General features: G+C 44.5%; 1 pseudogene; it reads right to left on the reverse strand.

Moving 5' to 3' along the window:
• Positions 1–824: 824 nt before the first annotated feature.
• The window catches only part of LOC147962433 (uncharacterized), an 89,137-nt pseudogene continuing 75,525 nt past the window's right edge, over positions 825–14,436 (reverse strand).

Below are 14,436 nucleotides of genomic sequence, written 5' to 3' on the forward strand. Positions count from 1 at the left end.
CCATCATTTTGTAGTTTTTAAATTTTTCTACATGTGCAATCTTTAGTATTTTTAAGACACAGTACTAGTCTTCAATCTGTTTTATCATTTTTATGAGTTTCTAATGGATTATGCTAGTTGCAGAGTGGCGCGTAAGTAGTTGCACACTGGCACGTAAGCAGTTGCACAGTGGCACATAATGAGTTGCAGTAGAACACAAGCAGTTGCACAGTAGGACATAAGTAGTTGCACAGAGTGCATTACCTTTATTTGGTTTTAATTTTATGTGACAATTTTTTTGCCCATTTTTGCAGTAATGAGTGTGGGTTGTTTGCACTGCTTAACGCCATCGAGTGGAATGGTAGCCAACTGCCCAACTACGACCCCAAGGAAGTACTCAACATCAGGAAGAAGCTGACATATGATTGGGTCACCAGCATGCACAACACCGCCCCATGGAGGAAGTTGCTGAGATACGACAAGGAGTAGGTCAGTACTATTTTTTTTCTGCTCCATGGAGGAAGTTGCTGGTTTGTACAATTTTATTAAGTAGATTTTGTAGTTGCACACTACTAGTAATTGCGTTTGCAACTCAATATCATCACTTTTGTTGATACATTAGGAGCACTGGATATACAATTGTTCAACAACTAAATATTTAACCAGTTGCCAACAAAGGCACAAATAGCAACTTTTTTTTACACAGTGCATGAACTAATTCAAGCAGCATAAATTAGATAAAGAGGAATCATAGATGCTGAATGTGTCCACTTGGTCCCAACATTGCTAAAAAAGACATCATTATTTCCCTTTTTTGTTCCAAAGTTACAAATGAGGAAACAGAATCACAGGAGCCACTGTGGACACACACCAGCAGTGTGCTCTGTAGATTGGCACTGGCTGCATTTGTTTTTCTTCTTTGGGTGTAGCTCCAGCGCCGATTTGTACCGTCGACTCTTTGCCCTACCCTTTGTAGTAGACCTTGGAGGATCCCTGGGCACAAAATCATCAGAAGCTTGTGCAAGGGATGCAGCCTCCAACGGGGCAGTAGGACCGTCACGATCACCTGTGTAATAATCATATAAAAAGTTTAGTATTTTTGTTATTGTGCAACCAACACTGATGTTCTGTGCAACCACACAGTACATTTTGTGCAACTAACTGGTTGCTGTGTGCAAGTTAAGTTGAAAAAAACACCTGCAGTAGTACGGCCTGTCATGGTACTTGGATTGTAGCCGCCTATGGGCAGAACATGAAAAACAAGTTAGATTTTTAGCTTGATCCTCAAACTAACACAGCGCACGCAACTAGGCAGCATGTTTCTGTTCAACTGGGCACTATGATATGTGCAACTAAAGTCACTCACCCTAGTTTTTGTTTTGGAGTCGGTGAAGGTACTAACCTAGGTTATGAGCCCCCTGAGTCCTGCCTGTAGGTCCATTGGGAGTAGCACAAAGGGCACTGCTAGTTGGGCCTGGCGGGGGAGGAGGTCTTTGAGGGTTGGCATCACCTATAGGCAGAACAGGACAAACAAGTCAGTTGTGTTTATCTTTTTGATGCTCGAACTAACATAGCATGCGCAACTAGGTAGCCTGTTCGGTGCAACTGAGCACCATGATGTGTGCAATTGGAGTTACAGACCTAGCTTGATGGGGAGTTGGGGGCAGGTAATTACCTGGACGACGAGCCCCCTGAGTGCTGCCTGTAGGGCCATTGGGAGGAGCACGCGGGGGAGGAGGTGGCGGAGGATGCCGTGTACAGCCAGGAGGGGGAGGAGGTCCTTGAGGGTTGACATCACATATATCCAGAACTGGAAAAATAAGTTAGCTGTGTTATCTTGATGCTTAAACTAACACAGCGTGCGCAACTAGGCAGTATGTTCTGTCCAAGTGGCTACCATGGTGTGTGCAACTGGGCACAATGATGTGTGCAACTGAAGTTACACACCTAGTTAGATCAGGAGTTGGGGCAAGTAATTACCTGGATGATGAGCCCCCTGATTGCTACCTGGAGGTGGAGGAGGTCCTCGAGGGTTGCCATCATCTGATGGCCCCGTTGCAGCAGTCGGTTTTTTCTTTCTTGGACTTGTTCAGGTGGCCGATCTCGGTACGTGCTGCACGCATATGCTTGTATACAATAGCTTGTGCTGGATCAGAACCACTCGCAAACTTTGCTAGTTTCCGAAAATCGTATATCATGTTCCTCTCCCTTATCTGCTTCTTTGATTGAGGAGGCATTTCATCCGGTTGCTCATAACCAGTCCCTGGCGCACTAGGTACAGCAGTAGGTGTCCACCGTCTTAGCAGGTACCTTTCCGGTATGACATCAACGCCAACATGGGTGAACACCTTGAGGATTTGGCAACAGAGGATGCCGTCCTTGTCCATTTTACAACACTCACACAAATAGGAACCCTCCTCCACCCTTGCCTGCACCAAGTAGTTTCGAGAACCATATTTCGCAACAAATTCCTGGTTCGGTCTAAGCTCAAACGCATCAGCACCAACTTGGAATGCATTATAATGTCCAATCAGCTCAAACTCTTCTCTGAACTTGCGGTAAAGGTCTCTAGTATAGGTTTTGTAAGCTTGCTTCTCTATTGGGAAGTTGGACCACAACTCAATCTCAAGGTGTTCTGTCCTGTAATCATTGCAGCCTTCCTTGGCAAGGATGTGGTTCTGTATTTTTTCATATTGCTTGACGAAGTTCAGCATTGAGTTGTGTGGGTTCACATATCTTTTGAGGACGGCGTTGAACCCCTCACTACGCTGTGTAGACTGGAGGAAGGGAAAGAACCTGTGTTTGAAGTAGCACGGCACCCAAGTTGACCTGTATTCGTACAACTTCTCAAAGTGTGTGTGTGTCATAGCCTCATACTTCATCATTAACCCAGCCCAATTCTGCTCAAACTCGTCTATAGTGAAGCTGAAGTCAACACACTTGTTGAAATCATCAGAGAGTCCTGGATTCCGGCACAGAAACCAACCAACCTTTTCCTGAGCCTTTTTCATGATGTGCCATCGACAACAGCGGTGCACGGTGGTTGGAAAGATGCTCTGTATTGACTGCCTCATCGCACCATCCTGATCGGTGATGAAGTTGTCAGGAGGTTTGCCATCCATAGCCTCTAGGAATGCTCCAAAGACCCAATCAAAGCTCAATGCCAACTCCTGCCTCACAAACGCGCAACCCATCATGAAAGATTGGCCATGTCGGTTTATTCCTATGAAGGGCGCGAACGGCATATTGTACAAGTTGGTCATAGGTGGTGTCAAACGATATGCAATCGTGGTACGCCTCCGCATAAGCTTTTCGAGCTAAGCCGTCCACCCAAAATATGTTGACAACTCTGTCCTCTTCATCATATTTCACCTTATAGAAGAAGTCTGGATCGGTTTTTTGTATATCCTTGAAGTGCGTAATTGTCTCAATCAGATCACCCTCCTTTGTGTCATCTCTACGGAAACTTGTACAAAGATTTGTTATTGCCTTTGGTCTGAATGGCACCATCATCTCAGATCCATAGAACTCTGCCATTACATGCATCATTCGTCCTGCATAATACAAAACCAAACAGTATATCCTTTTTTAGTTGCACAAATGGCACATCCAGCTGCACAGTAATAGGACACGTGTTGGCATAGAACATAATCGCAGGAAATGGACACCTAGCTGCACCTTTTTAAAAACACTTTGCAGTTTTTGCATACAGGACATTGTGTAGTTGCACAGTAAAGACAATCTAGGTGCACAAGAAGCACCAAAAGTGATATACAAAAAGCATGGGAAGTTGGACACCAGTTGCACAGTTGAGCCATTTCAGTTGCACAGTAGTACCATAACAGTTGCACACTGGACTGCCTAGAAGGAAACTTAATTCTTCAAGGGATATAGAAAAACACCACACCTGTAGTCAAGTTGCAGTTATACAAGATGCGCAGAAACTCCTTTTCATCAGGTGAGATGCCTTGGTGGGATCTCAATTATTTGGATAATGACGGTTTGTTCACAAGCGGATGATTGTGGTCACGAACAAAGTGCATCACCTCCCATCGCCCATCTATCAGCTTCACCAACATTTTCGCCTTGCATTCAGTCTGCTTTATTGTCTCGTGTTTGTGCTTCTTCTTCTTCTTACTAGTACCAGCCTCCTCTTCAGCAAATATTGGAGGTTCTTCTTCCATCTCCTCATCACTGTTAACAGATTTTGGATCTGGAATAGGGTCCAGGACAGGAGGAGCCTTAGCTCCTCCATCATCAGCTTTGGGCTTCTTGAACTTGTTGTAGCAAAACTGTTGTTTTATCAATTCATTGGTGCGGGCTGTCCGTCTAGAGGTGTTCATCTTGATAGAGAAACCCATCCGTAGTGCATAGCTGTTGTAGTGATCCTTAGCAATTTGAAGGCTGTCAAACCTCATGCCAACATAGGGTTCCATAGGTTGAGAACCAACCTCGTCCTCTCCTTCTTCTACTTGCACAGCTCTGTCAACAACCCCAGCTTCTAGCTCAGTCCTGGTTGGACCAGGAACATTTGCCTCGGTTCCTGTGTCATCAAGAGTATGGCTCTCTGACTGCAAAGACACCACTACAGGGGCACCACGGACTGATGATTGGCCTGCCACATTGTCATGGCCCGTAGGGTTACCATCACGACTTGCCTGCGTGTAGTAAACAGATCGACCATTTTCTGTCCAATTTCCTTATTGTATGCTGGGTTGCTGCTGATCCATATCACGAGGAAGCTCATTGAGATCTGGAGGCAACTCATTGAGATCAAGCATTTTTTTCCTTGTTCTTGGATGCTGCCACACACTCCCTGCACATATATAAAAAGAAGAAATTGATGTCATCAGTTGGTAACCACAGAAAAAGAGTGTTTCAAACAACCTAAAAACTTAGTAAATAGACAGTTGCACACCATTTTGTGATAATCTTAGTTCCAAAAACAACATGACCGTAGAATAATATTTTATTATAACGGTTATGAAATTTTTTGTTTGCACAGATTTGTTATGTTAGTTGCACAGTTTGCAGTAAATAACTGGCAAAAGCATGACTCCTTTTTGCTACAGAGTTTTTCTAACTTCCCCCTTTTTGTTTTGTTGTAATGATCTGTAGGTTTCCGTTTCGCAAGGAGCTCTTTTCAGATTTTTCTGCACATAATTGGATGCTACATTTGAGAAGGAAAATCCAGGTGAAAGAAGAAAGAAGAATTCGAGGACAGATTATAGTTATATGTTTTTCATCGTCATTTATGTTTCTAGTTCTGGTATATTTGAACATATTAATATGGTTTGCAATAGGTGTGGGACCAGAATATATGCGTGGGACAAGATTATATGTGTGAATATGTTAATATGGTTTGTGGCTTCATTAGCCATGGACAAAAGTTGTTGTGCTTTTCCTGTTGCACTACAGATTTCTGGTTTTCGCTAGAATAGGCGTCTCAATTGCCAGGATGTATCTTTGCACTTGGCCAGCATACATATCCAGTTGGACATTCAATGTTTTTAGTTGGCTAGAATAGATGTCTCAGCTGGCCATGTTGCATTTATTTCAGTTTTTGGCCAACATGCATGTTTAGTTGGACAGTTAATACATTCAGTTGGCTAGAATAGATGTCTCAGTTGGCCAGGATACATTTTCTCAGTTTTTTGCCAACATGCATGTTTAGTTGGCCAGAAAACATGTTTTTTATTTGCACATATACTACAGTTTTCCCAAAGTGTTCACTCACAAACATGTATTTGCGAAATATACATGTTTACTTGGCCAGGATACATGTTTAGTTGGCCAGGATACATGTTTTTTAGTTGACCAGATAACACGTGGGGTACAATGCATGTTTTAGTTTTGGCTAGCATGCATGCCGAGTTGCCAGAATATAGGTTCAGTTGGATGGGATGCATGTTCAGTTGCACATTTATGAATTTTTCGTTGCACATATCTATTGGGCAGTTAATTTTTTGTTCATTTTGCAAACAATAACTACAAGTTGGTAGAATGCATGTTTAGTTTTTGGCTACAATGCTTTGTTGAGTTGGCTTTAATCATGTTTTAATTGGCCAGAGAACTTGTTTTTAATTGGCTTGTTTAACACATCCAGGTGGTAGAAACTTGTCTGGCATGCATCAAGTAGTTTTTGGCATTTTTAACACATCCAGCAGTAACATCAAGTAGGCTGGTGTGATGTGCCAGATTCACCTCTTTTTTGAAGCAGATTCTCCATGGATCCATGGAGAAGGGGGTTTACATATGCCTATGCAGTACAAGAAAGGGGGAAGTGAAGAGGTGCAGAGGGGGCTTACCTGCTTGATCTTACTGCCTGGTATGGCTCTGACCACCCTGCCCTTTAGATCTTGAAGCAGCTCCTTCTAGTTTGGGGCTCCCATGGCGGCTGTGTAGGAGGAGGAAGAAGGGTTGGGGGCGATTTTTGTTTGGATCTGCTTTTGGCATGGAGAAGAAGAAAAAGGCAGCGTGGGAGGGGCTGAGGCATGGGGGCGAGCGGGGGCGTGGGTGCGAGCTGGGGACAGCTAGCTACGTGGGCGCTCGATCGGTTTGTTTGGTGGCCGGTCGAGCGGTCTGTTGCCTTCCTTTTCTGTTTCGTGGGGACAGGGGGTTTCCTTTTTCAGCCGGCCGCTCGGTTGCACTAGTGGGCAGCCGGCCGCCCACTAGACACGCCCTAAAGATAAATATGTCAGATCCAATCTATTTTTTTTCTTTTCATCCGTGAAGTTTTTCTGGAAAGAGGCTAACCTTTTTTAAGGAACCAAGGACTCTTTCCTTGTTTTGTTTCACCAACGTCGAACATCTCTGTCTAAAAAATGTTGAACGTGCCAGGTGTTCTTTTATGGACCATTTGTGTTACATAAATTCTCCTTTTATCTTAGACGTAAATTATGTAATCCAATAGTGTAATTAATGTTGATGATGTGGATTAATGAGAAGACTTGAAAGGTGCCTCCAATTAGTAAATATAAGATAAGATAGCCGTGTCACTCCATGGGTTTATTGTTGCCGCGTGGTAGACCTCGGCAAGGCTGCGGAGTGTTCGTTTTCGCATATTATTTGATGTAAAAGTCTCGAAGACTGTTAATACCGTACTGGTATCCCTAGGCCGGTGCTCTGTGGCTTATGGGGTTAGAAGATCTTCGCCACTTTTGGCCACCTGCCGGAGTATCCAACATGCTCTAAGGCTATGAGTTGGTGTGGCGCCCTCTGCACTGTGAATTTTACAGGGTCCATTGAGCCATCCCTTCAGTACAGTTCCATGCCTTGTAGAGGGTTTTTGCTTTTTGGTGTTTAACCCGGGTGTCTGGCGATAATGCACCCTTTTATTTCGGACTGGGTTTGTATTCAGGGCCGGATTATCCCAAAATTTTATTTTGGTTTTCCAGGCGTTTTTCATCGCACAGTACTTTCGTACTATGGACACCAAGTCGGCAAAGCGTGTAATATCGCGGCGACTTATGTCGTTGAGGATTCCCTTGTCCGTGCAATTATTGTAGAAGAGTGAAATTGCGTCTTCCTCGCGGCAGTCCTTTATCCTGTTCATGACCAGGAGGAATCTGGCCCAGTAATGGTGTACTGTTTCTTCGGGCTCTTGCCTAATTTGGGATAGATCGCTTATGTTTGGGTGGGTGAGTGGAATTGAATCTGAATCCTCACCCAATCTGAGACTCAGGGGCCAAGGAGTTTCCGAACTCGGAAGTTTGGATTCTTGGATGTTTTCCAATGAATCTAGCCCGCTGCCTAATTCTAGGTTTAGGTCTTGAGTGACGACCTCCCCTCCACGGGTATCCGACTTGGAGGGATCGGGAATCCGGACATAGCTAGTCCTTAAGATAGATGAATGGTTGCCGCATTGTTCCTCCACCACTACAACGTGATGGGTGACCTGGGGAGAGTTGATCTCTCTCAGATCGGGTTTAGGCCCAATCTGATCGTAGTATGTAGCGACTCCCAGGGCGGTGATGCGATCCAAGAGCTCGTTTAGGGAAGAGAAATCCATTGGATCTAACTGCTCGGCGAGTTCCGAGTTGACGTGAAGATTGCTTTCGATGACCCGAGAAGTCATCGTCGGCAACGGCCGAATAGGTGGTCATAAGAAAACTACCTAGCCGGAGAGTTTGGCCGACAGCCAAAGCTCCCTTGGCAACAGTGCCGTCTTTAAAGACGGGATGAGGCATCCTTCCTGATGGCGACGGCACAGCGGAACTCTCAATGAAAGCACCAATGTCGGTGTCAAAACCGGCGGATCTCGGGTAGGGGGTCCCGAACTGTGCGTCTAGGCTGGATGGTAACAGGAGGCAGGGGACACAATGTTTTACCCAGGTTCGGGCCCTCTCGATGGAGGTAAAACCCTACGTCTTGCTTGATTAATATTGATTATATGGGTAGTACAAGAGTAGATCTACCACGAGATCAGAGAGGCTAAACCCTAGAAGCTAGCCTATGGTATGATTGTCTGTTGTCCTACGGACTAAAACCCTCCGGTTTATATAGACACCGGAGAGGGTTAGGGTTACACAAGGTCGGTTACAAAGGAGGAGATATCCATATCCGTATTGCCTAGCTTGTCTTCCACGCCAAGTAGAGTCCTATCCGGACACGAGACGAAGTCTTCAATCTTGTATCTTCATAGTCTAACAGTCCGGCCGAAGGATATAGTCCGGCTTTCTGGAGACCCCCTAATCCAGGACTCCCTCACACGGGTTCTGTAGTCGGCGTTCCAGTCCGAAAACCTCTCATACCACGGAATAGCGCCCTTGCCTCATGTTCTTCCCGGGTGTTCAGGATTTCCCAGGGCACGCGTAAGCTCATCGTTCTCTCTGTTGGGCTGGAACACCCCCAATCGAGCCTCTTCTATTGCAACAAGTAGCTTATCTTCGGCTCCGTTCAGACATGCCTTCTTCGAAACTTTGCCTGTCTTCGGGTCCAACTCCCCCCCATGTGCATAGAACCAAGTCCTGCACCTGGGGGGCCAGCTCCTAGTAACCGGAGTGACACCTGCATCCTCCATCTCTTTCTCAGACTTATCCCACTTAGGCATTGCCACCGCGTAGCCACCTGGCCCCAGCTTATGGAACTTATCCTTTTTTGGCATTTTTCTTGTTTATTCTCGACCGTTCCTTAGCTAATTCCGAATCCTTGAATTTTAGGAAATCGTCCCAATGAGCACTTTGCTTCTCTAGTGTTCCCTCGAATACTGGAGTCTTCCTTCCTCCCTTGACATACTTGTCCCATACACGATTCTTGTGGTTGTTGAATGCAACCGCCATCTTCCTAAGAGCAGCGTCCTTGACTTTCTCCACATCTGCATCTGTGAAATGATCTAGTAGGGTGAAATGTTCCATGAGAGTTTCCCAAAGCAGACCTTTTTGTCTGTCGTCGACAAAAGTAACATCTGGACGTGGCTTTGCTGGCTCTCTCCATGCTTGAAGGGAGATCGGGAGTTGGCCCTTCACAAGAACTCCGCACTGACGAATGAACTTGTCTGCAATCTTCTTAGGCACTAATGGTTCGCCATTAGGTTTGATGGCCTCAATATTGTACTTTACGCCCTCCTTCAACTTTTTGTTCGGGCCTCGTTTCCTGTTGCCTGAAGATTTTCTCGATCCGGATGGCTGAAAGAAGAAAGATCGATTCGTTAATATATCTTCAAGTCATTTAAAACATATGATGATCACCAGATGCCTGCTTATATAAATATATATACCTCACCGGTCTTTGTTGTTTCAAGATCAACATTTTCTTCGTCAACTTCATAATCATAGTTCATGACTTCATCAATTCGGTCGTCGCGATCGAATATCATATCACCCTCCCCGGTGTTGTTTAGAAATTCGGAGCCGTCATAATCTTCTTCATTCTGATCATCATCTGGCCCGCGAGGATGGCGTATGATATCGAACAGGGTCTCCTCCCCCTCTCTGCCGGTATTGTCCGCCATAGCTTTTATTTAACTAATCCAAAAGAAATATAAAACAATTTAGTATTCAAATTACAATGCATGGATGCAATCAATTAATAAGGAAAAATTGAATCAATCATAGTACATAATAAGCATAATTGAATATAATCTCGAATACATCGTCTCAAATAATCTTATATTTACTAATTGGAGGCACCATTAAAGCCTTCTCCTTAATCCACATCATTGAAATTAATTGTACCGTTGGATTAAATAATTAACGCCAGAGATGAAAAAGAAACTTATGTAACACATGGTCCAAAAAAGGACTCGTGCCACGTTTTGGTGAAGCAAAACAAAGACTGCATCCAACGTTGCCTAAAAAAATGATAGCATTCAGGCACCATTAAAGCCTTCTCCTTAATCCACATCATTGAAATTAATTGCACCATTGGATTAAATAATTAACACCAGAGATGAAAAAGAAACTTACGTAACACATGGTCCAAAAAAGGACTCCTGCCACGTTTCGGTGAAGCAAAACAAAGACTGCATCCAACGTTGCCTAAAAAAATGATAGCATTCTTTCATAAAAAAAATCTAGCAATGAAAAGGAAAAAAAATAGGAGAGCAGATCTGTTTGATTACCCTTCAAACTCCAATCTTCTCCCGTGAAGTAAAACAAAGAAAGCTGATTTTTTTTCCATTAGCAGATATGCTAAACGTAAGATGTGATTTAAGTCTGGCGTGATAAACTAGAAAAAGAGCAAGTCCATAATGAGTGCTTTAGCATGTCTGCACGCTAGAATAAGGGAGTCCATATATAGTACGATTTGTCATTCCGCAAAAAAAAAATATAACTTACGTAACACATGGTCCAAAAAAGGAATGCTGCCACGTTTTGGTGAAGCAAAACAAAGACTGCATCCAACGTTGCCTAAAAAAATGATAGCATTCTTTCATAAAAAAAATCTAGCAATGAAAAGGAAAAAAAAATAGGAGAGCAGATCTGTTTGATTACCCTTCAAACTCCAGTCTTCTCCCGTGAAGTAAAACAAAGAAAGCTGATTTTTTTTCATTAGCAGATATGCTAAACGTAAGATGTGATTTAAGTCTGGCGCGATAAACTAAAAAAAGAGCAAGTCCATAATAAGTGCTTTAGCATGTCTGCACGCTAGAATAAGGGAGTCCATATATAGTACGATTTGTCATTCCGCAAAAAAATAAATGCTACAAGTCGTGCGTGATTTTAGTCCAACAGGATAAAGTACGCATGTTGGAGAGTCCATCTATGATACAAGTCATACGACATGCATGATTTGATTCTGGCGTGATATGTTTCTTTCAAGAAAAAGAAAGGCCGACGAAAAAAAATATTGCGGGGAAAAAGTCCGACGTGATAGAACAAACAGTACTACCTCTGCACGTACGTTTAGAGATAGTTGTGTCCCTGTATAAATACATGTGTACAAAAACAATATGAGGGCCCATGAAAACAAATAAGGGCTGCATGTACGGCCATTGAATCCCTGCAAAAAAATGTACGCCCATTGAAACGTAGTTGCAAACAAAAAATATATAAGGGCGTCCTTCAGTAATGGAAAATAGTATTTTCAAAAAAAAGTAATGGAAAATAGTATTTATTCATCAACCAGATATTGCATCCGTGGAACTTTTATATGCATGTGGAGACAAAGAATGGACACATATAAAGTTGTAGAGATTTGGTGGGATAAGAGGGCACTACAATAAAAATAAGGAAATTAATTTTTAAATTCATATTCGACGGGAGATTCATTCAATCTTCTCAGTTTCCATGCCAATCACGATGGATGATGCTCTGAAGGGGGTGCGCCGATGGTTCGTCGAAGCAGACCATCTCAAACTCTGTCGGCTTCCATCCAATTTGTTTATCGATCCAGTGGCCGTAGTCTCAAGGTGCAACGATGGCGGGTGCTTTTCCAAAGGGTAGACGTTTCCTCCACATCCATGCATCGCCAGAGTCACGCCCAACATTTGGTTTGTCGGGCGTGAGGTCCGTCTTCATCCTCATTATGGTCCTATAAGAAACACCAGCATAGATGTCTGCATACTTCTAAAAAAGACTACATTTCTCTTGGCCCAGGTAAAATACAAGATTCGAAACAACTAGATTGGTTAGTCTTCTCTATACTCAGGACACACGCTTGCTCTTATCATGGATCTAGGATGAGTTTGACACTTTGTTTGCCATGTAAGTCAAAAAAGATCTATGTGATGACCATAAAATCTTCTTCGCACTAAAACGAGGAAAACTGTTCATGTAAAAAGCAAAAAGGAAACACATCTCTTCCTCAAAGTAAAAGGGAAAACATCTCCCTCAACTCCTATACATGACTGCTGCCTCCTTTCCTTCGATTCTCCTCTCCTATCGATGGCCCCCGACAGTTTTTCTCAGTGAAGGATATCCCCTTCACCGTCAAGTGCCCTCTCCCACCAGCATTGCCATCGGCAAACCACAAACATCCCAAAGTCAGGTGTCGCACGGGATGACAAGCGACCCCAAGCGACGACTGAACTTACATGCCTGTGTTATAATAATAATCTACATCAACATATTCATATTATTATTGTTTGACATTTTTGAATTTTCACAGCTTTGTTATTTTAAATATTGAAATTGCTAGACCGTGCAAGTGCACGGGTTGACGACTAGTAGATATAATCTCAAATACATCGTCTCGAATAATATATATAATCTCGAATAAATCATCTCAAATATTATATATCGAATACATCACTAGCTAGCTAGCTATCTAGCAGCTAATAAAGATCGAATACTAAAGAGTAATCTAGGCCACTCACGGTTCCTGAGGCGCGGGCGGTGGACAACCAAAGTGAAGGAACCATCACTGGATCATAGCTCGGGTGATCTCCCCAAAGAACCTGCCAGGTATTGGAGAACCTGACGTCCATAGCAGCCATGTAGCGATGGACGTGCTCGTCCTCCTCCCTGACACGGCGACGTACCACCTCCGGCGGGGCCGGCTCCCTCCGCACCGAAAGTGGCCCACGCAAACGCCACCAAAGGAGATGAGAGTCGACGACGGGACCCGGGGCCGGGTTCCTCACCAAGCGTCGCGCCCCTGAAGGTAGCACCTCCCAGTGCCAGCCCGGCGGAGCCCAGTCCCGGACATGGGTCCTCTGAAGCAGGACGTCGTCGCGAACGGGTCGACGGCGAGGATGCGGGCCGGGCATCGTCGACAACAAATACTATATGCAAATGTAACACTAATTATGTTATAATTGCATATGTCAAAAGTCTATATGCTATTTCATACTAATTAAGCATCTAATACTAAAAACAGAAAAAACAACTTCTATACATCCATTAAAAAACAGAAAAACAACATTATATAAAAAAATTCCATACTAATTAAACACTAATTATATCCATCTAACATGCATTCATACATATATACTAGTGAAAAAATAATAATCTAAAAAATCTAAACTAATTAAACATACAAAATACGTATATACTAATTAACTTAAGGAAATGTGTGTGTGTGTGTGTGTTCATCATGCTTGTGTGTGTGTATGGGCTCGGGGAGGGGCGGTGCCCATGGTGGCCGCCGGGGGCGAGGGAGAGGGGTTAGAGGGGGAGAGCTCACAGCGGGGCGACGGCGACGGTGAGGCGACGGCCGGGGACGGCGACGGGCCGGGGCGTGACGGGGCGGCGACGCGGGGACGGCGCGATGGGGACGGGCCCGGGGCGGCGACGGAGACGAGGGCGGCGACGGGGATGGGGGCGGCGACGGCAACAGCGCGGGACGGGGGCGGCGACGGGGACGGGGGCGGCAACGGCGTCGATCGATCGGGGCGGGCTGTCCTTCAGTGGGGAAACAGAGGAAGAAACAGAGTGAGAATGAAATTTTTCGAAGTGATGTATATATAGAAGGCACCTTTAGTACCGGTTGGAGCCACCAACCGGTACTAAAGGCCTGTTTTGGCCAGGCCAAGCGGCGGGAAGGGCATGCCTTTAGTACCGGGTGGTGGCTCCAACCGGTACTAAAGACCCCCCCCCCCTTTAGTACCGGTTGATGCCACGACCCAGTACTAAAGGGGGTGCGCTGCCAGGCGAGGGGCACAGAAGTTCAGTCCCACCTCGCTAGCCGAAGGGCGCTCGCACCTGCTTATAAGCCCCGCCGGCGCTGCCGTCTCGAGCTCCTCTCTAAAGCAGGCCTTCTGGGCCTACCTCTGCTACTCTGCCTTGTGGGGCCTATTGGGCTTGCGGGCCTACATCCTGGCCCAACAACAGGTTGGGTTTCTAGTCTTATGCAGGCCGCTGTGTCCCGGTAGGTGGGCTTTTTTTCATTTAGTTTTTTCTTTTCTGCTTTATTTATTTAGTTTTATTTAGTTTTAGTTGTTTTTTGCTGTATTTAGAGTTTCTTTGTGAATATTTTTGATAGTTTTTAGAAACTTTCAGTTAGTGCCGGTAGTTTTTAAATTTGAATAGTTTAAATTTTGAATTATTTGAAATTTGTGTGAATCACTAGTTTGTG

Source organism: Triticum urartu, chromosome 7A (assembly GCF_056163025.1).
Source record: "Triticum urartu cultivar PI428250 chromosome 7A, HENAU_Tu73, whole genome shotgun sequence".
Classification (NCBI taxonomy): Eukaryota; Viridiplantae; Streptophyta; class Magnoliopsida; order Poales; family Poaceae; genus Triticum; species Triticum urartu.